The following is a 24,471-nucleotide window of genomic DNA, read 5'->3' as shown; positions in this document are numbered from 1 at the left end:
AAATATTACACAGTTAAATTACTTCTCCACTGTTTTAAAGATGCTTTATAAAAATAAATGAAAAGATAAAAACAATAAAACCTTAAAGATATGACTTTTCTGTTTCTTAGATGTTATGAATATCAAAGCTATTGTATCATAGATTTTGAGCATGAAGGGATATTAGAGAACTACTACACCTATTCCTTCTTTTTATAAATGAACTATCTGAGGCCCTGAGATGAGAAGTGATGGCCCTGGTCACATAGGATCTCTGGCTTCAACTCCAGTGTAATTACCACCACACCACACCACACCACACCACACTGGTCCAGGACCTCCTCTACTTTGGTTTCTTTTATAGAAACTTCAAGAATTAATCTGTTGAGTTAAAAAAAAATTTTTTTCCCAGAAACAGAGGTTGCTTGGTTAAACACAAAATTTGGGGATGGGGTGGCTAGGTGGCGCAGTGGATAGAGCACCAGCCTTGGAGTCAGGAGTACCTGAGTTCAAATCCTGCTTCAGACACTTAATAATTACCTAGCTGTGTGGCCTTGGGCAAGCTACTTAACCCCATTGCCTTGCAAAAAACTAAAAAAAAAAAATTGGGGATGGCGGTGTCTTTCATTTTCCCATATATCATATTCCCTTTTGTTCTTTCATTTATCTCCCTGAGTGATAAATCTTTTACAATTTGGAGCTATGATTTTTAGTATGTTATATGTTACTTCTTTGTCACTGACATTTTGGTATTCATTTTGAACTTATTCATGCTAAAATGTTTTGTGATAGAGTACATTTTAATTCTGGAGTCTTTGCTGATATAATTTCATTTTACTTTTTCCTTCTGGTATCCTTTCTTCAGTTTCTTTTAAGCCATAATATTCCTTCATCATGCTGCAATCTTTTTTTCCCCTTATTCTCCTTTTAATCAATCTTTTTTCTTCTTTTGTGAGGAAATTTTCATTGTGAAAATTGTTTTATTTTTGAGTTTTTTCCTTTATTTAGTAAACCTTCTGTTGGTTTTGAAGAACTGGTTCAAGCCACTAAACAACAACTTTGATATACTTACAATAATTCAAGTCAAATATTTATTGTGCTAGATACTAGATGAAATATAGGGCTTAGGTAAGACAGAGCTTTCCCCTCAATGGAACTTCTGCAGGTTAATAGAAAGGCATGGTAGGATCAAATCACATAAATATGAAGACATAATAAATGCATTCCAAACTGAAGGGAAAAAGATTTTTTTCCAAGTAGAAATCCATGAAGGCTTCTAGAAGAAAGGACATTTGGATTAGATTTTAAAGAATGAGTGGGAATACAGCAGACATCAAATACAAAGAGGGTATTATAGAAATAAAAACAAATATGAATAAGGTCTCAGAGGTATGAAAGTGTGGGACACAATGAGGGTCAGGATCAGATAATTTGGCTAAAATATAACACATCAAAGAGAATAATAGGAGATAAGACTAGAAAAGCAAGGTAGTGTCACAGTGTACAATGACCTGATTGCTAAGCAAAGGAGTTTGAACCATGTTTGCTAGACAGATTATTGAGGAATTTTGATATGTGTAAAAAAGACATGTCATATGATACATGGTAGTAAGAGAGTAGAGGTGGGAAGATTTGTTAAGAGTTTATTACAAAAAAAAAAGAGTTTATTATCAGGTGGCTAGGTGACACAGTAGATAGAGCACCTGGCCCTGGAGTCAGGAGTACCTGAGTTCAAATCCAGCCTCAGACACTTAATAATTACCTAGCTATGTGGCCTTGGGCAAGCCACTTAACCCCATTTGCCTTGCAAAAAAAAAAACCTAAAAAAAAGTTTATTACCAAAAAAAAAAGTCTATTACAGGGCAGAGCCATGGCATTGTAAAGGTAAGAATTCCCAGAAGCTTTCCCATAGAACACTCTAAATGCCTTAAAATTATGACTCCAACCAAGTTCTAGAGTGGCGGAACCCACAGAAAGACTAAATGAATCACTTTTCTGACCCAGGACAGCTCATAAGATTCTCAGGAAGGGTCTGTTCCAATGCAGTTGGAAAGGGCTACAGCACAGTCCAGGTCTCACTGCTCCCCAGCGAACCACTCCAGTTTTCCAGGAAGAGCCTGCAGGGCTGCCTGGGTCCCTGAGGGCACCAGGGTCCATGGCAGCCTGAGTGGTTTCCAGACCTCTCAGGCCAGGGATTGCCAAGAACAGCTTAGAAGGTGAGGAACTTTCTGCCACACCAGAGTGAGCTGGGAGCCCAGTACAGCCCTGCCCTGGAAACCAGAAGCAGGCCTGCCAAGCCACCCAGCAGCTGCTTCCAGAGTGCTCAGCCCACAGACGGTAAGAAGGGGGTTGGGGGAGACTGTAGAGGTCTCTCCGCTATCCCTGGGACAGGACTCTGTTGCTTTGCCCATGCTCAGATCCAGGTGGCAGTCTGGGACCCCATATTGTCATAGTAGAGCAGAGATCCTCCTCACAGTTCCAGGGAAGATGGAAGTGCTTGTGATCATCCACAGACCAGAGCATAGGATAGGAGAGCAGTCAGAGCCTCTCCCAAGACCTTGAAGGAATTAAGGTCCCAAAAGTACTCAAAAGTTTGGGAAGTACATTAAATCAAGTCATAGTCTGGGGAAATGAGCAAAGAACAAAAAAAAAAAAAGAATCTGACCATAGACTTTGGTCCCTGGAGGATTAAAATATACACTCAGAAGATGACAAAGTCAAAGCTTCTACATCCAAAACCTCCAAGAAAAAGAGGAATTGGTCTCAGGATATGGAAGAGTTCTAAAAAGATTTTGAAAATACTGTAAAAGAGGTAGAGGAAAAATTGGGAAGAAAAAGAAATGAGAGCAATGTGGGAAAATCATGAAAACAAAGTCAACAGCTTGGTGAAGGAGATGCAAAATAATATCAAAGAAAATAACATTAAGGGGCAGCTAGGTGGCACAATGAATAGAGCACCGGCTCTGGATTCAGGAGTACCTGAGTTCAATTCCGGCCTCAGACACTTAATAATTACCTAGCTGTGTGGCCTCGGGCAAGCCACTTAACCCCATTGCCTTGCAAAAAACCTAAAAATATATATATATATTAAAAACCAGTTTAGAACAAATGGAAAAAAAATAGTCCTAAAGGTCAATGAGGAGAAGAATATCTTAAAAAGCAGAATTGATCAGATGGAATAGGAGATAAGAAAAATCTCTGAAGAAAATAATACCTTCAAATATAGAATGGAGCTAAGGGAAGCTTATGACTTTGTGAAAAATCAAGATACAATAAACCAAAACCAAAAGAATGAAAAACTAGAAGAAAATATAAAATATCTCACTGGAAAAACAACTGACCTGATGAACAGATCCAAGAGAAATAATTAAAAATTTAATGGGCTACCTGAAGAAAAGAGCCTAGGCTTCATTTTTAAAGAAATTCTCCAGGAAAATTTCCCTGCTATCCTAGAAGCAGGGGGTAAAATAGAAATTGAGGAAATTCACAGATTACCTCCTGAAAGAGATCCCCAAATAAAAATTCCCCAAAATATTATAGCCAAAGAAAATATTACAAACAGCCAGAAAGAAACAATTCAATTACCATGGCACTACAGTCAGGATTACATAGGATTTGGCAGCATCTACCACTAAGGGCTCGTAGGGTATGGAATATGATATTTCAGAAGGCAAAAGAGCTCAGATTACAACTGAGAATCAACTACCCAGCAAAACTGGGGAGGGGGGAAAGAATGTACAGAAAGGTCAAATAATAATGGATTTAATGATAATGAACTGCTTGTATTCCTGCATGGTAAGATGAAACTGATAATTCATATGAAACTCTTCATTCATTAGATCAGTTAGGAGTATATATAGACAAGGCACAGGAGAGAACTGAATATGAAGGTATAATATATTATAAAGATGGATTCAATGGGTAAGAAAGGAATGTACTAGATGAAAGGGAAAGGAGAAATAGAATAGATTAAGATCTTTTACATAAAAGAGGCAAGTAAAAGTATTTGCAATAGAGTGGAAGGGGGGAAAGTAAAGGGAAATGAGTGAGCCTTCATTCTCATTGGAAGTGGCTCAGAGAGAAAATAACATATATACCCAATAGAGTAAAGACATCTATCTTACCTTACAGGAAAAAGGAGAGGAAAAGTATAGGAGAAAGGGGACAGGGGAGTGGAAGGGGGGTGGTATAGGTATCACAAGAGAGGGAAGATTGTGGGAGAGGATAGTCAGATTCAACACACTTTTAAGGAGAGACAGGGTGAAAGGAGAGAGAGAATAGAATAAATGGGAGTGGGGAGGAATAAGATGGAGGAAAATACAACTAGCAATAGCAACTGTGGGAAAAAAATATTGAAGCAACTTCTCTGATGGACTTATGATAATGTGATCCAGAGAGGGATCTGAACACAGATTTACATACTTTTTTCTCACTTTATTTTTCTTGAAGTTTCTGTATCTTTGCAGTGAGAGAGGAGATTATGTTTGCTTTTACAACTAGACTATTATAGTAATGTGAAAATAAATGAGCTAAATGTGAAAAAAAGAGTTTATTACAATAATCTAGTGGGGTGATAAATGCTTGGGTGATAATGCAAGGGTGATGTCAGTAGATAATAAAGATAGAGAAGAGGATGAACTTAAGTCACCGAAGAGAGAGTGTTCATAGGATTTGCTAACTGATGGTCTATTTGGAGTGGGAGAGAGAGGAGTAAAATAATTATTACTTTGTTGAGACCTCCTCTTTCAGCAGCATATCTGTGGAGACATAGAAGGGGTAGAGTGTGTATGTATGTGTGTGTGTGTGTGTGTGTGTGTGTGTGTGTATGTATTCAGATACCAGGTGTACATATTACCCAGAATTCTCTAGTTTTCTAAGGCTGCTGGCTTTGAGGGGAACTTCCTTCTGCAGAGAAACCATACCATTCCACATGCTTCTCTTGGCAAACCATCAGAGAATAGGTCATTGGGTGTATCCCCCTACAAACAAAAGCAGGGAAAGCAAACAGAGCTGAAACCTCAGTACAAATGGTACATGAGAGGAGGGAGAGGTAAGACCATAGTGAATGAGTTCACTTTTACTTTTGAATCCTCTGCATTCTAGCTCCCAACCTCATCATTCAACTAAAATTACCCTCTCTAAAGTTTCCAGTGAACTCTCTTTTTTGTTGTTTTTTCAAGGCAAATAGGCTTAAGTGGCTTGCCCAAGGCCACACAGCTAGGTAATTATTAAGTGTCTGAGACCAAATTTGAACCCAGGTACTCCTGACTCCAAGGCTGGTGCTTTATCCACTGCTCCACCTAGCCACCCCCTACCAGTGATCTCTTAATAGACCAATCTATTAATGGCCCTGTCTGAGTGCACATCTTTTGTTTATCTTTCTGTGTCATTTGGCAGCTTAAATCACCTTTTCCTCCTGGATATTTTTTTCCCCTCAGGGTATTTAAGACCCCTCCTTCCCTCCCTCAGTCTCTCTCCTCCTCCCCCTCTCTCTCCCACAGTCTCTCTTTATCTCTTCATCTTCTTCTCCCACTCACCATTCTCCTCATATCTGGCTGACAATTCCTTCTCAAATGTCCTTTGCTAACACCAACAGTAGGTACTCTCCAAGGATTTTTCCTGGGCCCTCTTTTCTCTATATATTATTGCATTGGTTGACATCATCACCTCCCAAGGATTCATTAATCATCTTTAAAAATGTTTCCAACAATGTAAAGACTGACAAATTGCTTTCTGGGGGGGGGGGGGGGAAGTAAGATTGGGGGAAAAATTGTAAAACTCAAAATAAATAAAATTAAATAAAATTAAAATGTTTCCAAGATCTGTATATCTAGCCCTAATCTCTTTTCTAAGGTCACTTCCAACCCCCTGATCAACATCCAGATATCCTGTGAACATTTCAAACTCAATATTTCCAAATAGAATTCATTCTCTTTTCCCCAAAATACAGCTCTCTTCCAAACTGCCTTGTTATTGTCAAAGCATCCCTATTTTCCCATTTACCAAGACCCACAACCTTAATAGTCACTCTGTGACTGGAATCCTTTCCCTTCAAATCTCTGCCTCTCAAAATCTCTGTCTTCCTTCAAGACTCAACTCAAGCCCAGTATGATGGTACATGCATGTAATCCTTGCTACAGGAAGGCTGAAGTTGGCAGATTTCTTGAGCTCAGATTTCTTCTGAGCTATAGCAGGCTAAGCTGATTAGGTGTCAGCATTAATTAAGTTGGGCATTAAGATGATGAACCCCTGGGGAGGAGTACCAAGTTAACTAAGGAGGGGGTTAAACTGGTCTAGGCCAGAACTTGAGCTGTCCAAAGCCTCTGTAGGGATTAGAGTAGGCCTGGGTTCATGAGTGGTCCCTGCACTTCTGACCTGGGCAAGATAGGGAGACTTAGTAAAAAAAAAAAAAAAAAATCACTCTAAGCAGAGCTGCTGGAAACTTTTCAGAGTCTTCCCCTACCTACTTGAACCTTCCCTTCTAAAGTGATTTTATTCTCTATGTCTCTCATTGGCACCTATTTATATACATACTGTCTTCCTCATAAGAATGTAAATTCTTTGCATGAAGAAACTTTTATTTTTCCCTTTTTCTTTGTATTACAAACTCTTAGTCCAGTGTCTAGCTCATAGTTAATACTTGTTGACTATTTGCTTGAGGCCAAAGACTATTATACTACTTCTTTGTTTTCCCAGTACTTACAATTCTTGGTATATGTGTATATATATATATATACACATACATACATATATATGTATATATGTGTGTGTGTGTGTGTGTGTGTGTGTATGTGTGTGTGTGTGATGCAGGGGAAAGATGAAGGTAATTGTGATTGTAGAAATTGGGTGGAGGGACAGCTAGGTGGCACAATGGATAGACCACAGGCCCTGGAGTCAGGAGGACCTGAGTTCAAATGTGGCCTCAGACACTTAATAATTACCTAGCTGTGTGGCCTTGGGCAAGCCACTTAACTCCATTGCCTTGCAAAAACCAAAATAAATAAATAAATGAATGAATGAATAAATAAAATTTTAAAAAAATTTGGGTGGAGATGTAAATTGACTACCATAGAAAAAATATAGAGAATTATGATTGTAACAGGAAACAAAATTTGTAATCTTAAAGGCTGCTAATCTTGTCAAATTGGGTGAAGATCCCCATTCTTGATGTAAATCAGACTACCAATGATTCATTGTTTAATGTAAAATTTGTATCCTGATCTCCATAGACTTCTACCTAATTCCAGATCCAGTAAGGGGAAGGGAGTTCACCTTTTGCCCTCTAGATGACAGGCAAGACATAAAAAACCTGGGTTGCACTCCCATTCAGAGCCAGCCCTCTGACCTGCTGGCCCAGCCAACACTGCTTAGCTGTTTCTCTCTCTCTCTCTCTCTCTCTCTCTCTCTCTCTCTCTCTCTCTCTCTCTCTCTCTCTCTCCCTCTCTCTCCCCCTCTCTCTACCCATCCTGTCCTATGTGTTATAATTTCTTTTAATAAATTTTTGTTTTGGGGGCGGCTAGGTGGTGCAGTGGATAAAGCACCCGCCCTGGAGTAAGGAGTACCTGGGTTCAAATCCAGTCTCAGACACTAGCTGTGTGGCCTTGGGCAAGACACTTAACCTGGTTTGCCTTGCAAAAAAAAAAAAACTAAAATAAATTTTTGTTTTCTTTCTATCCTTGCTTTCCCTAGTCTGAATGATTCCTCATAGGCAGATCTGAACTCAAGTAACCCATTGGCTACATATTTATACACAGAGAGATACATATATGTGAACATGTTATACATATAATAAGTGTTAATTTGATTTTCAAGGTGAGATCAAAGGATCAGAGTGCAGATTAGGCCAAACAAGTAGAATTAGGTTGTTGTTGTTCAATTGTGTCATTATCTTGACAAAGTCCCAGATTAGTTTGCCATTTCCTTTTCCAACCCATTTTTTACAGATGGGGAAACTGAGACAAGCAGGTTTAAGTGATTTTGTTTTTCCAGGACCACACAACTAGAAAGTGTCTAAGGCCAGATTTGAGTCAACACTCTATCCGCTGTGCCATTTAACTGTCCCAAGAACTTGGGTGATAAGACCACAAAAGTTCAGAACATAAACACATACACACACACACACACACACACACACACACACACACACACACACACACAGAGTTAACTACTCAGGTAACCAAGGTACCTAGACCAAAATAGCTATTCCATAAAGAAGTCTCACCTGGCTCTCTTTCTCTTATTTCTTTCCAAAACCCATAGCTCAGCTACCTCAGGTAGTTAGAAATGACCTCAGGAGAGAGATTAAGGCTGAATATATAGATCTTGGAATCATTATAAAGATGATAAATGAATCCTTGGAAGATGATGAGGTCACCCTGTGAGATAGTATAGAGAGAAAAGAGAATCCAGGAAAAAACCTTGGGGATACTCACTGTTCAAGACACTAGGAATAAGCAATTGGAATATAAAGTGGTGATTTGGGATGACTGGGAAGTAAATTAGAGTGGCAACTGTCAGGAGGAAAAGCTAAAATTAACTGGCCACATAATTATAACTGGAATGTGGAAAGTTATTTTGTAGTATGTTTTAAAATCTGTACAGTTGCCAGGATTATTTCCTGCCTTATCATGCTGGTGAGTAGGGGATCAAATTTGGTGGTATTTCATATTTTACAAGCATGTTATCAGTCCTATATGTTTCTATCAATGATGAGGAGCCTCACCTTGGCTGAGAATCTATGTAGGTTTTTACTTCAGGAATTTTCCAATCTATGTGGAGGCTCCATTCAGCACCTCCAGTATTCATCCATCTCCTATGGAGAAGTCTTTTATGATCCTTGTGGTTGTTCACTTTATTCCTCTTCTTCAGATTATTATGTATCACCCCTATCCTCCAGAGTAGGAATATAAAATTTTGATTGCTGAAACCTTTCAAGTTATCTAGGGAATTATAGGCTAGATTTCTTACTCAAGGACCAAACTTTAAACCCAAGTTACTTTGGCTCTCATTGATTGGCCAACAATAGGTCCCAGCCCAAGCCCAGGGGCATCATTTTTTGGTCCCCCTCAAAATGGATGCAAAATAGCAATTTTTTTCTATTTTGATCAGAAATCCTGAGGGCCTTCTCTTCCCAAACTGATTTTTTTTTAACTAGGCGAAAGAGGCCATCCTTTGCCTCATTTTTTTAAAATTTATTTTTATTAAAGATATTTGAGTTTTACAATTTTCCCCCCAGTCTTGCTTCCCTCCCTGCACCCCCCACGGAAAGCACTCTGTCAGTCTTTACTTCGTTTCCATGTTGTACCTTGATCCAAATTGGGTGTGATGGGAGAGAAATCATATCCTTAAAGAATAGAAGTCTGAGGTAACAAGATCAGACAATAAGATATCTGTTTTTTTCTAAATTAAAGGGAATAGTCCTTGCAATTTGTTCAAACTCCACAGCTCCTTATCTGGATACAGATGGTATTTTCCTTTGCAGACAGCCCAAAATTGTTCCCGATTGTTGCACTGATGGAATGAGCAAGTCCTTCAAGGTTGAACATCACTCCCATGTTGCTGTTAGGGTGTACAGTGTTTTTCTGGTTCTGCTCATCTCACTCAGCATCAGTTCATGCAAATCCCTCCAGGCTTCCCTGAAATCCTGTCCCTCCTGGTTTCTAATAGAACAATAGCATTCCATGACATACATATACCACAGTTTGCTAAGCCATTCCCCAATTGAAGGACATTTACTTGATTTCCAATTCTTTGCCACCACAAACAGGGCTGCTATAAATATTTTTGTACAAGTAATGTTTTTACCCTTTTTCATTATCTCTTCAGGGTATAGACCCAGTAGTGGTATTGCTGGGTCAAAGGGTATGCACATTTTTGTTGCCCTTTGGGCATAGTTCCAAATAGCTCTCCAGAAGGGTTGGATGAGTTCACAGCTCCACCAACAGTGTAATAGTGTCCCAGATTTCCCACAACCCTTCCAACAATGATCATTATCCTTCCTGGTCATATTGGCCAATCTGAGAGGTGTGAGGTGGTACCTCAGAGAAGCTTTAATTTGCATTTCTCTAATAATCAATGATTTAGAGCATTTTTCATATGGCTGTGGATTACTTTGATCTCCTCATCTGTAAATTGCCTTTGCACATCCTTGGAGCATTTGTCAATTGGGGAATGGCTTTTTGTTTTAAAAATATGACTCAGTTCTCTGTATATTTTATAAATGAGTCCTTTGTCAGAATCATTAGTTGTAAAGATTGTTTCCCAATTTACTACATTTCTTTTGATCTTGGTTACATTGGTTTTATCTGTGCAAAAGCTTTTTAATTTAATGTAATCGAAATCATCTAATTGGTTTTTGGTGATGTTCTCCAACTCTTCCTTAGTCATAAACTGCTCCCCTTCCCATAGATCTGACAGGTAGACTAGTCCTTGATCTTCCAATTTGCTTATAGTATTGTTTTTTTATGTCTATGTCCTGTAACCATTTGGATCTTATCTTGGTAAAGGGTGTGAGGTGTTGGTCTAATTAAGTTCCTTCCATACTAACTTCCAGTTATCCCAGCAATCAAAGAGGGAGTTTTTATCCCAATGGCTGGGCTCTTTGGGTTTATCAAACAATAGATTACTATAATCATCTCCTGCTATTGCACTTAATCTATTCCACTGGTCCACCACTCTATTTCTTAGCCAATACCAAACAGTTTTCATGACTGATGCTTTATAATATTAGATTGGGTAGGGCTAAGCCACCTTCTTTTGCACTTTTTTTCATTAAGCTCCTGGCAATTCTTGACTTTTTATTTCTCCATATGAATTTACTTACAATTTTTTTCTAACTCGTTAAAGTAATTTTTTGGAATTTTGATTGGTAGGACACTAAACAGATAGTTTAGTTTTGGTAGAATTGTCATTTTTATTATATTAGCTCTTCCTGCTGTTTCTTGCTAGACATATATAGAAAAGTTGAGGATTTATGAGGGTTTATTTTATAACCTGCAACTTTGCTAAAATTACTAATTGTTTCCAGTAGTTTTTTGGATGATTTCTTGGGATTCTCTAGGTAGACCATCATGTCATCTGCAAAGAATGAGAGTTTTGTCTCTTCCCTCCCAATTCTAATTCCTTCAATTTCTTTTTCTTTTCTAATTGCTGATGCTAACATTTCTAATACAACATTGAATAGTAGTGATAATGGGCAACCTTGTTTCACCCCTGATCTTATTGGGAATGCCTCTAGCCTCTCCCCATTGAATATAATGCTTGTTGATGGTTTTAAATAGATACTGCTAATTATTTTAAGGAACAGTCCATTTATTCCTACACTGTCTAGTGTTTTTAATAGGAATGGATGCTGTATTTTGTCAAAAGCTTTTTCAGCATCTATTGATATGATCATATGATTTCTGATAGGTTTATTGTTGACATAATTGAGTATACTAACAGTTTTCCTAATATTGAACCAACCCTGCATTCCTGGAATAAATCCTACTTGATCATAATGTATTATCCTAGTGATGACTTGTAATCGTTTTGCTAAGATTTTATTTAGGATTTTTGCATCTGTATTCATCAGGGAAATAGGTCTATAATTTTCTTTCTCTGTTTTAACTCTTCCTGGTTTACGTAACAGTACCATATTGGTTTCATAGAAAGAGTTAGGCAGAGTTCCATCTTTCCCTATTCTTCCAAAGAGTTTATATAGAACTGGAACGAATTGTTCCTTAAATGTTTGGTAGAATTCACTTGTGTATCCATCAGGCCCTGGAGATTTTTTTTAGGGAGTTCAATAATGGCTTGTTGAATTTCTTTTTCTGAGATAGGGTTGTTTAGGTATTTAATCTCTTCTTTATTTAACCTGGGCAACTTATATTTTTGTAAATATTCACCCATTTCACTTAGATTATCAAATTTATTGGCATAGAGTTGGGCAAAATAATTTCAAATTATTACTTTAATTTCCTCCTCATTAGTGGTGAGTTCACCTTTTTCATTTATGATACTAGCAATTTGGTTTTCTTCTTTCTTTTTTTTAATCAAATTGACCAGAGGTTTATCAATTTTATTGAGTTTTTTTCATAATACCAACTCTTGGTTTTATTTAGTAATTCAATAGTTTTCATTAATTTATTAATATTTTATTTAATATTTTATTTTAAACATTTTTATTATTTAATATTATTTAATTAATTATTAATTATTTGGTGTTTGATATTATTTAATATTTATTTAATATTTTATTAATTTATTAATTTCTCCTTTAATTTTTAGAATTTCTAATTTGGTATTTAATTGGGGGGTGTTGATTTGTTCTTTCTCTAATTTTTTTAGTTGCATGTTTAGTTCATTGATTTCCTCTTTCTCCAATTTATTCATGTAAGCATTTAGAGCTATAATATATCCTCTGAGAGTTGCTTTGAATGAATCCCATAGGTTTTAGTATGTTGTTTCATTATTATCATTACCTAGGATAAAATGGTTAATTCTTTCTATAATTTGTTTTTTGGTCCACTCATTTTTTAAAATGAGGTTATTCAGTTTCCAATTTGTTCTGGGTCTATATCTCCTTGGCCCCTTTTGCCTCATTTTTAACCCAGCCTTAAATACTGAAGTCTTTTGGGGGCAGCTAGGTGGCACAGTGGATAGAGTACTGGCCCCAGAGTCAGGAGCACTTGAGTTCAAATTCAACCTCAAACATTTAATAATTGCGGGGCTGTGTGAACTTGGGCAAGTCACTTAACCCCATTGTCTTTAATAAAAATAAATAAAAAAATTTTAAAAAATACTGAGACCTGGGAAAGATCTTAGCTTTAAAAGGCCAAAATCTCCCAGTGTTTCAAGGTCATTGCTAATAATACTAATCTATATTTTGCCAGTGGGCTCAGATGATTCTGGAGGAGAAAGTAAGGCTGGTGACTTTGCACAGCCCTCCCTCACTTAAATCCAATTTGTTTGCAAGTCATTTTGCAATACCTCCCTGATATTCTGGTCCTCTTTAAGAACAAAGACAAGCAATGACAATCAGCCTATCTGTTTATATACTGTAACACCTGAGGCAGGTAGGTGGTACATTGTCCCAGGAATCAATTCCATTCTCAAAACTCTTAGTAGAGATGACACTGGGTAAGTCACTTAACTCAAATTGTCTTCAAAAAAACAATACAGTAATCATTGCTCTCTCCCCCTCCCCCCATACAAATCTTCTCCATGTAAGCTCCTTAAAGGCAGACTGATGTTTGTTTTGTCTTTGTAGTCCTAAGCACCTAGAACAGTGCCATCCATAAAGCTAGAGCTTAATAAATGCTTAGTAGATTGCAATCAATCAGCCGGAATGAAAAGAATTTAACATCCCATAGATTTAACCTCCCATAAATAGTTTATTCAATAGTGACTGAGTTCAGAAGCTGGAAAGTTTTCTTGGATTATAGTGTTCATTTTTTTTTGTCTTATAATGTTCTTCTGTGAGATCCTTAATTATGGGAAATCCTTAATTACCAAAATCATATTTTTTTTTGTACTTTAGTCTGTGTTCTGATACCATCAGCTCTGTCTCTGGGATGGATTACATTCTTTATCATAAGTGTATCAGAGAAGTTGCTTCAATAGTTTTTCCCACAGCTGCTATTGCTAGCTGTATTTTCCTCCATCTTACTCCTCCCCATTCCCATTTATTCTATTCTCCCTCTCTTTTCACCCTATCCTTCCTTAAAAGTATGTTGTATCTAACTATCCTCTCCTACAGTCTTTCTTCTCTTCTATCACCTATACCACCCCCCTCCACTCCCCTGATTCTCCTCTTTCCTGTCCTTTTTCCTCTAGGGTAAGATAGATATCTATACTCTGTTGAGTGTATATGTTATTTTCTCTCTGAGCCACTTACAATGAGAATGAAGGCTCACTCATTCCCCCTCACTAACCCCCTTCCACTCTATTGAAAAAAATTTTTCTTGCCTCTTTTATATGAAATATCTTAGCTCATTCTACCTCTCCTTTCCCTTTCTCCCACAACATTCTTTCTCTTCCATTAATTCCATCTTTATAATATATTATACCTTCATATTCAGCTCCTTCCTGTGCCTTGTCTATATATGCTCCTTCTAACTGCTCTAATAAATGGAAAAAGTTCATATGAGTTATCAGTATCGTTTTCCCATGCAGGAATACAAACAGTTCAACATCATTAAGTCCCTCATTATTTGCCCTTCCTATTCAGCCTCTCTATGCTTCTGAGTCCTCTCATTGAAGATCAAACTTTCTCTTCAGCTCTGTTCATTCCAAGAGGAAAGTTTGAAAGTCCACTATTTCATTGACTTTTCCCCTTAAAGAGAATGTTCAGTTTTTCTGGATAGTTGATTCTTGGTTGTAATCCAGACTCTTTTTGCCTTGCAGGATATCAAATTCCAAGCCCTAAGAGCCTTTAATATAGATGCTACTAAATCCTGTGCAATCCTGACTATAGCTCCATGATATTTGAATAGTTTCTTCCTGACTGCTTGTAATATTTTCTCTTTGACTTGGGAGTTCTGGAATTTGGCTATAATTTTCCTGGGAGTTTTGATTTTAGGATCTCTTTCAGGAGGTGATTGGTGGATTCCCTCAATTTCTATTTACCCTCTGCTTTGAAGATTATATTGTATTTTGCTATTATTGCTTTTTTTTTGCTTCTATTCTTCAAAATTATCCTTTATTTCTGTGTATTTGCATTCCCAATTTGTTATTTTCTTTTTTTGTTTCTTTGATGAGGTTTGCTGGTATGGATTCAGCTTTTTCTGTTCTGCAATTATTTCTTCTATGAATACCATAAATTCTGTTTTCATAATTTTTATTTCTCTTTTAAACTGTTCAGAAACATTCTGTTGTGGATCCATGTTTTCTTGGGAATCCTCAGGGTTCTCTGCGTCATCAAGTGTTGATTCATTTTCCTTTGTCTTATATTTTATTCACAGATTTCTATACTTTTAGCCTAACCTGATCTGAAGGCCATAATCCCTTCCATTATCAATATCTTCCCTGTTGGTTTAATTGAGTTTTCTTCCTCCTGAGCATTTGTTAATTTTAGTCTTTTTTTTTTCTTGGAGTACCATATCACTCACTTTCTGAATCATTCTTCTTTGAGTTTTCCCAGTTTTTTTTTTTTGAGGTTTCCCTAGGGCAGGGTTGGGGAACCTTTTTTTCTTCCAAGGTCATTTTGGTTATTTATAACATCATTTGAGGGCTATATGAAATTATCAACTTAAAAATTAACCTGACCTATTTGGTCAAATATTTAATTAATTCACCCCTAAAAAACTTCTAGATTTATTGAATCTTGAGTCTCACTTGTAGAGAGCCTTAAGCACATTCCCCACCCCTGCCTTAGGATTTAGACACTGAAGGCATTTCTGACTTCTCCCCTGCTGTGCAATTCTTAGTTCTCTGTCCTCAATGTCTGCCTCAAGTGACTTCTGGGGGTACAGAACCGACATCAATAGGGTGCTGGCCTCAATCAATAAATTATTATGCATTCTCAGTGTCCTAAGAGCAAGCTAAGTGGACATAGGTAACATAGTCCATGGGGTCATGCTCTTTGGATTCTTCCAAGTTCATGGCCTGAAATCTCAGCAATTTGACTGGAGAACTCCCAGGTTAAATAAGGCCTCCCTCAAGGCCTTCCCTCTTGCTGAATACTCCCACATATTTGCCCTATCCCAGTTCCTTCTGTTCCTCAGTTTCTCAGTCCTTGTCACAACAGAGTCCACCCATGTGACTGTCCCACCTAGAGAAGAGAACAGAAGAGGGAGGTTGGGAGGAGAAGGCAGAGTAGAATTGTGTTTCAAGCCATTAATTTGCATGCCTGTGGCAGCATTGGGGAAGAAGGTGCCAAGTAAAGGATTAGAAATTTGCCTTTTCTGATGTTAATTCATTGAATTGTTATCCCCTTTGGTATGACAGACCATAGAGACTGCTTAAATTGCTTTTTCTCTAGTCTAATGTTGAAGCAACTAATTGGTGCAATGGATAGAATACAGGTCCTGGACCTGAGTTCAAATTCTTATCTTAGAGTGATTTGAGAGGTCATGAAGATTGGAAAAAAAGTCTAGTCTTCCACCTTATTGGTTATGTCCATTCAATGGTAACTGAGTGTCAAGCTTTACTAGTCTTAGACGGCTCTAAAATTATTATAGTTGCTGGGATTATTTCTTCCTTGATCATGCTGATGGGTAGGATTGGTGATTTTGATTTATAAGTGTGTTATTAGCCTTAAGTGTCAAAAGAAATCATAGTGAACTTAGTTCTATGCCTTTAAAACTAAAACCTCAGGATATTAATCATCTTTGTAAACAAACAAAATCAACCAAAGTATCAAAACCATCATGAGTTAGCTAATACTTGAGTTCTGGCTTAAACATTCTAGTTTTCCTGCTGAGGATGCTTATTAAATTTTAGAAATATGCCAAATCACAGTTAGGGTATCTGATGAACTGGTGAGAACATATGTAACTCACCAATCTGTGGGCACAGTAGAAATTGGAGTCTGTTTAAAAACATTTCTTTCTTTTACGATTTTATGTGACAGCAGTGCTTCTCCAAAGAGGATGAGGAATAATCCTGTTTAGCTCATATGTGGAAGAACTAGAGATATAAACTTATAAAAAAAAATTTGATAACTGCATTTCAATACAATTAGTTTCCCTGGTCTTCCTATAATTTTTATTTTATACATTAAAAAAGTCTTATTATGAAGTTTCCATTGAGTTCACCAAAGGGGTCTGTAACATAAAAAATAGTTAACAACCTCTGCCCATAAGGTAACTTTCAGATGCCATCCAGGAGCTCTACTGTCTCTGTCTCTCCTGTCTCTGAGATTCTAATATGACGCTACCTAGGAAATTCAAAAATCTCTCTTCCTCCACATAGGAATATGTGGGTCATTATCCATGAATGGGGACTCTTAACTCAAGTAGGCCCACACATGTTGGTCTCTACCATGTGCTTCTGCAGATCTATCAGTGTCTGCAGAAGAAAATATCTTTTTTTCTTTTTTTAGTTTTTTTTTTGGCAAGGCAATGGGGTTAAGTGGCTTGCCCAAGGCCACACAGCTAGGTAATTATTAAGTGCCTAAGGCTAGATTTGAACTCAGGTACTCCTGACTCCAGGGCCAGTGCTCTATCAACTGCACCACCTAGCTGCCCCAAGAAAAAATATCTACCTCTATTATGTGTTTTATCTTGGGAGAAGAAAGTTGTTCATGGTCACTAGTTATCCTGGTTTTCCAAACTCACCCTCAGAGCAGGTCCATTCTGCTACATAAGGTTTGTCTTCTGAATCTCTAAGAGAGAGTTCTTATTTAGCTCACTCTTATAAGCCACAGAAAAGGGGTGGTTCTTTTGATAAAAATCTGTCTCCAGTCTCAATCAAAAAATTATTATTTTTTTTAGGTTTTTGCAAGTCAAATGGGGTTAAGTGGCTTGCCCAAGGCCATACAGCTAGGTAATTATTAAGTGTCTGAAATCAGATTTGAACCCAGGTACTCCTGACTCCAAGGCCGGTGCTTTATCCACTATGCCACCTAGCTGCCCCTCAATCAATAAATTATTATGCATTCTCAGTGTCCTAAGAGCAAGCTAAGTGGACATAGGTAACATAGTCCATGGGGTCATGCTCTTTGGATTCTTCCAAGTTCATGGCCTGAAATCTCAGCAATTTGACTGGAGAACTCCCAGGTTAAATAAGGCCTCCCTCAAGCAAATCCTCTTGACATTTGATACTTGAAATGTATTTTTGAATAGGAAACAATATTATTGTATAGTTTTGAAAATAACATGAAGAATTCATTATGTACTTAAAAAAAATTAGGGATTCATAGTTTTTTTATAGAATCTTCTTTTGTATGTTTGGAAAAATCTTTTTTGGTGATTAAGTTCAGAATAAAAAATTATGTGAGAAACAGGAAATATCAATAAAATCTTAATGCTGATAATGACACTACTGGTGGTCTGTGATGTAGATCAAATGAGATAATTTTATATAATAGCTCTGAAAAACTTGACATTTATATAGCAAAAGAAAAGATACCATTACTTCTACCAACCACTGCTAATAATTTATATAATTTATATTTATATAATTTATATTAAAAAAAGGTAAGAAAAAGTTTTTTCAATTTTTTTCTTTATAACATAGATGTTGTCACTTAAAGGAAAGTACTTTTAATTTTAAAAAAATTTTCCTTTTATTCAGTTAACGAGTGTTTATTTTTCCCCTCCCACTCCCCCCCCCATCAAAAAAGAATGCTTGGAACAAAAATGCATAATCAAACAAAACAAATTCTATCATTGGACATATTGAAAAATATATATTACATTCTGATCTTGAGGTATTTACCTCTCCATAGGAAAATAGGTAGCATATTTCATGATTCCTCTGGAATTGTAATTAGTTTAGTTAACTTTGTAAGAGTAAATTCGCTATAAATTTTCTAAGCTGATGAAACTCCAACTGACAAGAAACTACTCATTACCTTTACTGGTCTACATCCTAATTAACTATTATTTAAATGATTAATTAACTTAAGGTTTAAATTTCTGCAGCTTCTCAAGTCTGATGGTAGTAAATGCTCTCTCTTCTCCTCCCCTCCCCTCCCCTCTTAGAGTTCTGATCTCAGCCAAGATCAATACATTCTCCAGAGAACCCTCTGGATTAGAGATGATGCTTTCCATTTATAGAATTATCAATCTCCACTTCCACTGGCATTGCCTGTATTCTGTTACCAAATCCAAAAGCTATGTTTCTACTTTCAAGGCTTAGTCATTAAATATCAAAGGGACACTGTTGGCAGAGTTGTGAACTGATCTAGTCATTCTTGAAAGAAATTTGAAGTTATACTCAAAGAGTTAGAAAACTGTGAATATCTTTTGACCTAACAAAAAGAAAACTCTGACCATAGAGAGTTATTTTAGTCCCATGGAAGATCAAAACACATACTCAGATGATGACAAAATCAAAGCTCCCACGTCCAAAATCTCCAAGGGAAATAGAAAATGGGCTCAGACTATAGATGAGCTCAAGAAAGACTTTGAAAAGCAATTAAGGAGGGACAGCTAGGTGGCACAGTGGATAGAGCACTGGCCCTAGAGTCAGGAGTACCTGAGTACAAATCCTGCCTCAGACACTTAATAATCACCCAGCTGTGTGGCCTTGGCCAAGCCACTTAACCCCATTGCCTTGAAAAATCTTAAAAAACAAACGAACAAACAAACAAAAAACAATTTAGGCCTAATGGAAAAAGCAAAACAAAAGGCAAATGAGAAGAATGCCTTAAAAAGCAGAATTAGCCAGCTGGTAAAGGAGATAAAAAAAACTCTCTAAAGAAAATAACTCCTTCAAATGCAGAATGGAACTAAAGGAAGCTGATGACTTTGCAAGAAAATCAGGAAGAAATAAAAATCTTCCAAAAAAGCCAAAAATTAGAAGAAAATGTGAAATATCTCATTGGAAAAACAAGTGACCTCGAAAACAGTTCCAGAAGAAATACTTTTAAAATTATTGGGCTATCTGAAAGCCATGATCAGGAGAAGAGCCTAGACTTCATTTTTCAAGAAATGATACAGCAAAATTGCCCTGAGATCCTAGAAGCAGAAGGTAAAATAGAAATCGAGAGAATTCACCAATCATCTCCTGAAAGAGATCCCAAAGAAAAATTTCCAGGAATATTATATAGCCAAATTCTAAAACTCCCAAATCAAAGAGAAAATTCTAAAAACTTCCAGAAACAAACAATTCAACTACGGAGGCTCCATAGTCAGGATTACATAGGATCTGGCAGCATCTTCATTAAGGGCTCATAGGGATTGCAATATGGTATTCTGGAAGGCAAAAAGTCTTGGTTTACAAATGAGAATCAACTGCCCAGAAAAACTGAACATCCTCGATCAGGGGAAAAGATGGACTTTCATTGAAACAGGGGACTTTCATACCTTCCTATTGAAGCATCCAGAGCTGAACAGAAAGTTTGATCTCCAAGTACAGGGCTCTGGTGAACCATAGAGGGAGTGGAAGAGAAGGACTAACTATGAGGACCTTAATGATGTTGAACTGTTTGTCTTCCTTCATGGGAAAATGATATTGATAATTCATATGAACTTTCTCATTTATAAGAGCTGTTAGAAGGAGAATATATAGACAGGACATAGGAAGGAGCAGAATATAATGGTATGATATAGTAAAAAAGATGGAGTCCATGGGTGATAAAAGAAAGTACTGGGAGGAAGGGAAAGGAGATGAAGAAGAAGCTAAAAAATTTCACATAAGAGTCAAGAAAAAGTTTTTTCAATGGAGTGGAAAGGGGGAAGGCAAGGGTGAATGAGTGAGCCTTCATTCTCATCAGAATGGTTCAGAGAGGAAATAACATACACCACTTAATGGGGTGAGGAAATCTATCTTACCCTGGAGGAAAAATGAGAAGAAAGGGATGGGATAAGGGAAAATGGGGGGAGGGAAGGGGGGAATAGGCAATAGAAGAGAAGGAAGATTGTGGGAGAGGGTGCTCAGATACAACACACTTTTGGACAGGGCCAGGATGAAAGGACAGAGAATAGAATAAATGAGAGAGGGGAGAAATAGAGTTGAGGTACAGCTAGTAATAGCAACTGTGGGGAAAAATATTGAAGCAACTTCTCTGGTGAACTTATGATAAAAAAAAAGCAACTCACCTCAGAGAGAGAGCCATTGGAATCTGAACACAGACTGAAGTACATTTTTTTTCTCTCTCTATTCTTGAGGTTTCTCATCTTCTTGGGGGGGTATGTTTATTCTTATGTTTACTCTTACAACACATTGAATTTCAATCAATGTGTAGCATGGAAACAATGTAAAGACTATCAGACAGCCTGCTGTGGGGGGGAGGGAAAGGGGGAATTGTAAAATTCAAAGCCTTACAAAAAATGATAGGTAGATACTACTAGTGTATATAATTGGAAAACAAATAAAATGTTAATATACAATAATAAACTCTGAATGACTTAGCAATTCTTAGCAATACAGTGATCCAACATAATCCAAAGGATTCATGATTAAAAAAGTTAACTGCCTACAAGAGAAGGAACTGATAAGAATCAGAATGCAGACCAAAGTATCCCATTTTTCACCTAATTTTTTTCCTTCAGTTTTCTTTCACAAAATGCATAATATGGAAATTGGTTCTTATGGTTCTTGTCATTTGTTATTGAAGAGGACCAAAATGACATATCTACATTAGAGATGTTACAATGTGTCCAACTGTAGCTGATCAGACCGATATCATCTTGGAATGTTTTACCACAGGTTGGATACAAGTGAACACCTGGGGTGGGTTTTCTAAATTTTCACATCTCACATTTCCTTTGAGCTTCTTCCATTCTGCTTTGCTTATAAAGCACAACATTTTCTCTGATGAGGGACCACCAGGTTGGGCAGTTTTGTGCCAGTGTTTCCCATCCCAATCCAAAGATTCTTTTTTTTTTTTTAAGATTTTATTTATTTTGAGTTTTACAATTTTTCCTCTAATCTTACTTCCCTCCCCCCCCCCCCTCTCCACAGAAGGCAATTTGCCAGTCTTTACTTTGTTTCCATGGTATACATTGATCCAAATTGAATGGGATGAGAGAGAAATCATATCCTTAAGGAAGAAACATAAAGTCTAAGAGATAGCAAGATCAGACAATAAGATACCAGTTTTTCTTTTCTAAATTAAAGATAATAGTCCTTGTTCTTTGTTCAAACTTCACGGTTCTTACTCTGGATACAGATGGTATTCTCCATAATGTTTTCGGAAAGTGTAAGTTTGGCACTCTGCATTCAGATAATGTGGTTAGCACATCCGAGTTGCACTCTGTAGTAAAGTTTGAATACTTAGCAATTTAGCTCCAGAAAGGACCACAGTGTCGGATATCTTAGACTGTCAGGTGATCTTCAGAATCTTCCTAAGACAATTTAAAAGAAAGCAATTCAGTTTCTGGCACAGAACTGATAGACTTCAGGTTTCACAAGCATGAGGTCAGCACAATGGCTCTGTAGACTTTGAGTTTGGTAATCAGTCTACAACTCTTCTCTCCCATACTTTCTTTTAGAGCCTCCCAAATACTAAGCTAGCTCTGGTAATGCATGTGTCTGCCTCATTATCAAATGTACCTCCTTTGAAATTATACTGCCAAGGTAAGTGAACTTAGCCATGAAATTCAAAAGTTGTCCATTTACTGGAGAGGATTCCAACTAGGCATGGTCTGGTACTGGTGGTGGAGCACCTGTGTGTTTCTCCTGTTAGGTGTGATGCCAAAATTAGTATAAGCAGTAAAGAATCAGTCCTTTGTTGTACCCCAGCTTCAGAAGCTATATTGAGAGCACAATCTTCTGCCCTAACACTCCCTCCGCTTTGATTTCAGTTTGTGGCCTTTTCAAGTTGAAGAATTTACCATCAGTGAGATAGCTGACCTTGATATTGTGTTCATCCTCAGTGAAGGTGTTTGATAGCATAGCTGACAATATGATGCTAAAAATCATGTGAGCAAGAACACAATCTTGTTTCACTCCATTTGTGAGTGGGAAATATGTTTTATATGACTACACATGTTTTAACCTATATCAGATTGCTTACCATATCAGGGAGGGAGAAAGGGGTAGGAGGCAGGGAGGAAGAGAATTTAGAATTCAATTTTTTTTAAAGAATTGAATATTAAAATTGTTTTTATGTATAATTGTGGGAAAATAAAATATTGTTTTAAAAAATCAAAAGCATATTTGCATCTGTTTCTAATACTGAATACTCAAAGATAATTTATTTTCATTTACCTTACACTGGCAATTCAGCATTTTAAAAACCATAAGAGTCATGGAATATTCAATCTTACAATTTTTTTTTGTAAGGCAATGGGGTTAAGTGGCTTGCCCAAGGCCACACAGCTAGGTAATTATTAAGTGTCTGAAGCCAGATTTGAACTCAGGTACTCCTGACTCCAGGGCCGGTTCTCTATCCACTGTGCCACCTAGCTGCCCCAATCTGATAATATTTCTAACTTCTCTGTCAAACTTCTTAGCCATTATTAGGTTAGTGGGATGACATTCCTTATTATATTGAAAAGATTCCTCATATATGCCTAAAATGATCCAAGACTGGACATCTAATTACCCAAGACACTCTTCAATAATGAAATGAGCCATAAAGTCATAAAAACCAATTCCTGACAAGTATTCTGGGGCAGACTTAGTTCTGAGTCCATTGCTCAGATTTTTAGATACATAAATATTCAGAAGGATCACAGGTTTGTAGATTTAGAGAACAGATCTTAACCTCAAAGCATCACAGAATCTCTCAAAGTTGAAAGTGACCTCAGAGGTCATCTAATTCAAGAACCCCCCAAAACAGACCTAATAAGTGGTTATTTAGCCTTTGCTCATAAATGTTCATGATGATTTGCCTGTCAACTAGTTCCATTGTAATTTTTCTAAGTGGAATTCCTGGGATGATTTGAAGACTTGGGCTTTTGATTCTAGGATATGATAGGAATTAAAAGGAATTTTAGACTACAATTCAGATAAGAATTTAGGGATCCTATGCAGAGAAGGAGTCCAAAAGGACTAACTTTATAATGCTGAAGGGTTTATCTAACTAGAGGGCTGGGTGTGCCTGGCTGGGGTTTACATCATAAAAGTGTTAAAAGAGAGTCTAAAGAGCTTATAGTTCTCTCCTCATACTGAGAAGCAGTCTCATAGCAGCCGCAGTCCAACAGATGGCAGCAAAGAGTAACTAAAGATTAGCAGTGAGTAGAACCAAGGATGCAGAGAAGATACTCAGCCAGAGAACTCACTTTTTGCCCTAAAGAGAGAATGGGGTAGCAATGGACCCCATTTCAGTGAAGAAAGTAGCTCATTTGATGACATTGCTAGAGACTATCTGTAAAGCTGAAGATGTGAGTTTGCAAAAATTTTCTATATGTTTGCTCATTCATATGTATTCTGCTACATATTATTTACATTTCTGCTTCTCTGCATATTATTTGATCATGTGTATTCTTTGAGTTTATTTTCTCCTCTACAAGTATTGTGGTCTCATATGGCAAAGTGTATCACCTGTGGTCATGGAGGTAGAGGGGAGGGAGCATACAATGAGACAGCTAGGTGGTACAGTATATAATGTAAAATTATGTCAAAATTTGGTTCACTGGAGAAGTTCCATCAGTATTGTACATCAATTTCATGACAGCATGCTTGCCCATATTCTGGATAATGGACATTACTCTTGAAATTTCCCAGTTGCCAATGGAGTAAAATAAGATCGTGTCCTGCTTCCATACTTTTTGGCATGATATTGTTAGTCATGTTATCAAATGCCTTCACTGAAGATGAACACAACATCAAGGTCAGCTATCTCACTAATGGTAAAATCTACAACTTGAAAAGGCTACAAACCAAAGATCAAAGTAGAAGTGTTAGGGCATGATCTTCTGTTTGCAGATGATTGAGCTCTCAATGTAGCTTCTGAAG

General features: G+C 37.1%; 1 protein-coding gene across 4 annotated transcripts in view; it reads left to right on the top strand.

Moving 5' to 3' along the window:
* The first annotated feature begins 2,012 nt into the window (after nt 1–2,012).
* ZNF710 (zinc finger protein 710) overlaps nt 2,013–24,471 on the top strand; it is a 126,827-nt gene continuing 104,368 nt past the window's right edge. For 3 of the 4 annotated variants that reach the window (XM_074234080.1, XM_074234076.1, XM_074234074.1), the window contains exon 1: nt 2,013–2,316. The gene's annotated coding sequence lies outside the window, so the exon portion shown is untranslated. The remainder of the gene's footprint in view (nt 2,317–24,471) is intronic. The other variant, XM_074234078.1, reaches the window with a different exon arrangement.

Source organism: Macrotis lagotis, chromosome 4, assembly GCF_037893015.1.
Source record: "Macrotis lagotis isolate mMagLag1 chromosome 4, bilby.v1.9.chrom.fasta, whole genome shotgun sequence".
Taxonomy (NCBI): Eukaryota; Metazoa; Chordata; class Mammalia; order Peramelemorphia; family Peramelidae; genus Macrotis; species Macrotis lagotis.
This window is presented reverse-complemented; position numbering and strand designations above follow the sequence as displayed.